Genomic DNA, 4,047 nt, shown 5'->3' on the forward strand with positions numbered 1-4,047 from the left:
CCAAAGCTTTAAATGCCTCACTTTTTCCTAGAAAAGTTATTAGAGATCACCATCCATGGGCAAGAAAAACTGAAGAGCAGGAGTACGGTGGACTATTACATAATACTGTAAGACCTGGGATATGAAAGAGCAAAATAGCAAAACCACTCAAAGAGATCTGGATAAACTCCTTAACCATGCAGCGAAATGCAACATGAAGTTGAAAAATTACTGTTATCATCAAAAATTATATAGAGAAGGGCGCCTGGGTGGCTCAGTTGGTTAAGCGACTGCCTTCAGCTCAGATCATGATCCTGGAGTCCCGGGATCGAGTCCCGCATCGGGCTCCCTGCTCGGCAGGGAGTCTGCTTCTCCCTCTGACCCTCCTCCCTCTCATGCTCTCTGTCTCTCATTCTCTCTCTCTCAAATAAATAAATAAATAAAATCTTTAAAAAAAAAAAATTATATAGAGAATAGTACACTGCTTTTCAGGACAGTATGGTCTTGATTCAGCATAAATAATATGCAACCTACCGGGCAAATAACCAAGCTAAAAATAACAAGGGAATGCCCAGAAACAAAGTAAACCAAAACCAAGAAATCCAAAGCTTGCAAAATCATCCAAAGAGTATGCAGTGTGTCTGTCTTTAAGTACACTGAAGCCTAGTATTGAATAATGTCATGATTTCTATATCTCCCTTTTGAACTTACACATACTAAGCTATTCCTCCAGTCATTATTAATTTTTAAAATCACCTATTTATCAAAATAAAATATGCTCATTGATAAAAATTGAAAAAGTGTACTAAAAAAAACTTTGCTCTGACAAACACCTAAAACACATACTGCTGTTAATATTTTGGCATATTTTACATTTTCTTTTTAATTTTACTGTTTTTTTAAAGAAGTTCCTGCTGCATTTATAACTTGAGTCTTCTATTTTAACAATGTATAATTCACTTTTATATTTATCTCTATTGGGAAATTTATTTTTTTAAAGATTTATTTTTGAGAGAGAGAGCGCACACATGCCAGGGAGAAGGGGCAGAGGGAGAAGCAGACTCCCCACTGAGCAGAGAGCCAAGTGTGGGACTCGATCCCAAGACCCTGGGATTATGACCTGAGCCAAAGACAGATGCTTAACTGACTGAGCCACCCAGGTGCCCTCTCTTGGGAAATTTAAATGGTTTCATTTCACTGCATTACTGTATTGTTTAACCCATTATTAAATAAGCACCACCTTTAAACATTAGTTGGTTTGATAAACGGTCATTACCTCTTCATGATAATTAGAAAACTATATTAAAGTCCTGAACATCACCAGGATATACTGGGTTATTGGTCAGTAGTAAATGCTAGGGTGTGCCGCCTATACTTTCCCTAACTTCGGATTAGGGCCCTTATTTCCTCAGTTCCTACAAGCGTCACCTGCTGCCAGTTCACAACTGAATCCCTCCCCTAGAACTCTCACCAACCCAAGAGCGCTGCCTCAGCCTGGCTTGAAAATCTTCCCCAGTTCCTGATCTATACCTGGATCCTAAGCCCCCGCCCTCCTGTTTCAACTCCCAACTCCCAGGGCCACCCAGTGGCAGCACTCCTTGTGGCACTGCAGTATGGGTACCAGATCCTGCTCCCTTCATCCCCTCCCTCACAGGATGTTTTATTCCATTTGAGTTGTTATAACAAAATACCATAGACTGTGTGACTTATGAACAAAAGGCTTATTTCTCACAGTTCCAAAGGCTGGGAAGTCCAAGATCAAGGACCAGCAGATGTGGTGTCAGATGAGGCCCTCTTCCTTCTGTAACCTCACTTGGCAGAAGGGGTGAGGGAACTCTCTCGGATCTCTTTTATAAGGGTACTAATCCCAATCATGAGGGCTCCACCCTATAAAATAATCACCTCTAAAAATCCAACCTCTTAATAACATCACCTTCAGGGTTCGGATTTCAGTGTATGAATTTGGCGGTCACAAACATTCAATCTATAGTACAGGTTTTGATACTGAGAGGACCCCCCCAATAAACTTGCTGTAAGCAAATCTCCATTTCAGGGTCTAGGATTAAAGACAGTTTATTGCAATTTTTCAAAGACCAAACAATCTGTAGGAAATAATATCTATTTGTTATTAAGTTGGAATCTATAAATCATTTATGCCCTGTGATTGAATTAATGATTGTCTATCTTATATTAGAATTTACCTGGATTGAGATATACATTACTTAGCAACATTAGACAATATATATTCCTTTTATGTGTACTCATGATGGTGTTCATAACATGAATCTTGGTTTTTACCTATTTAATATTTTTTGTTGTTTGACAATATGACACATACTATTATTTCCTATATGTGCTATTCAATCATCTCATAAGCATGATAAAAAGCACTATATATCTGTTCTATAAGTTTTTGTAACTGTTAATTTATACTTAAAAGATTCAAAAGTGGATAAATCCTCTCTTAAAACAATTTTATGGGAAAATATGAAAAAAATTCCTTAAAGATGTTAAGATGCAGAAGATCTGATCTGCTCTTTCTCTTTGAGAGAATGTGTCTAAAGAAATTAGCAGATCAAGCAGGATGTGCCCGGTAACATCAGTAACCTAATCACACAGACAATCATAATGTGATATGACCCAGGGGAATGGCACAGGAGATAAAATACCATGTATCTTCATTATAATTTTGACACATGAGGTGAAATTAAAGAATTAAAAAGAAACCCAGTTGTCTGAGAAGCACAGTTTTGTTCTGACCACGAAAGAAATATAATCCACAGAGGAAATTTATACTGAATTAACATATTGAGTAAGTCAAACCTGATACTTTATGCCATTAGGACAAAGGGTAGAAAATGATCACTAGAAAAACTTTAAAACACAGTATTTTGTATTCTCTGATGCTTCTGATCCTAAGAAGTAATGATTATGTAAGATGGATTTGATAATATTCATAATTAACATAATTAACATTGTAGTGTAATTAGGTACCCCTAGACTCTAAGTTCCATTATCCCAATGAGCAACAGATTTTTGTGTGATTTCTTGCTTAAAAGTAGGTCAAAGAATGTCTGAGAGGCCACCCTTTAGGCCAATGTCTACAATAAATGTTTCTAACTGCACTCTTAAATCTTGTCAGTCACCTGAAAAAAATGCATTATACTTCTCGCAAGTAGGGCTGGCCAAGTGAGTAAAAATAGCTCAAGCACTTCTTAGCAGTCAAAACGTACCACTCAAAATCCATGACACAAATGATGTTCTTAGACAAAGCTCAGCCCAGTATATCAGACCTCAAATATAACAAAATTCACTATTCCAAATCAATTGCATTGAAAAACAAAGAAAGAAAGAAAGAAAAAAAGCAGAGATAAATGTTACATTGATCTCTAAAACTGAGTTTTTTAAAAATTATTATTCAATGAACACATTGAACTAATAAAAAATATCCCTTAGGAGTTAATCATAAAAATCAATTTTTATCTAAATTGAATTTTCTCATGGCATAATGGTTTCAAAACATTTAGAGGTGCAGAAAACATTTCTCTTTTTAAAAATTTTTTAAAATATGAACGCTTCACAAATTTGCATGTGATCCTTGCACAGGGGCCATGCTAATCTCTGTATCATTCCAATTTTAGTATTTGTACTGCCAAAGTGAGCATAATATTCTCTTTGTAATATAAATCTTGCTTTTTCTATATACTGTTGTGGAAATACTAAAAAAAAAAAAAAAAACTTGTAGAAAATTTTTGATGTATAATTTAATGTTCTTAATTTTTATTTTAATCATGTTAGCAGATAGAAAAAGTTGACCACCAAATGAGTTGAGCTTTAAATACATACTAGAAATTGATTGCCTAAGTAAAGTCTTTATGGTAACTTTCAGTTTGATATATTATTTTAAAGACCAAAGACTGCTATATAGAAGTATAGGACACATACATTTGATATACAGCAAGCTAAGGTATTCTGGCAGAAAGAGACTAATATGAGTCACTAATATACATATTAATTATTAGACAGATGGCGTTACCTACTTGTAAACTACTTTATGAGTAGGCTAAA

The 4,047-nt window shown here is 35.3% G+C and overlaps 1 non-coding gene across 1 annotated transcript; it reads right to left on the reverse strand.

Moving 5' to 3' along the window:
• Positions 1-3,540: 3,540 nt before the first annotated feature.
• LOC116633353 lies at positions 3,541-3,644 on the reverse strand. Its single transcript, XR_004299642.1, has one exon. It is a non-coding gene; the product is annotated as a U6 spliceosomal RNA (small nuclear RNA).
• Between the last annotated feature and the right edge of the window lie 403 nt (positions 3,645-4,047).

The sequence above is a fragment of the Phoca vitulina genome, unplaced genomic scaffold (genome assembly GCF_004348235.1).
Source record: "Phoca vitulina isolate PV1807 unplaced genomic scaffold, GSC_HSeal_1.0 scaffold7, whole genome shotgun sequence".
In the NCBI taxonomy this organism is placed as follows: Eukaryota; Metazoa; Chordata; class Mammalia; order Carnivora; family Phocidae; genus Phoca; species Phoca vitulina.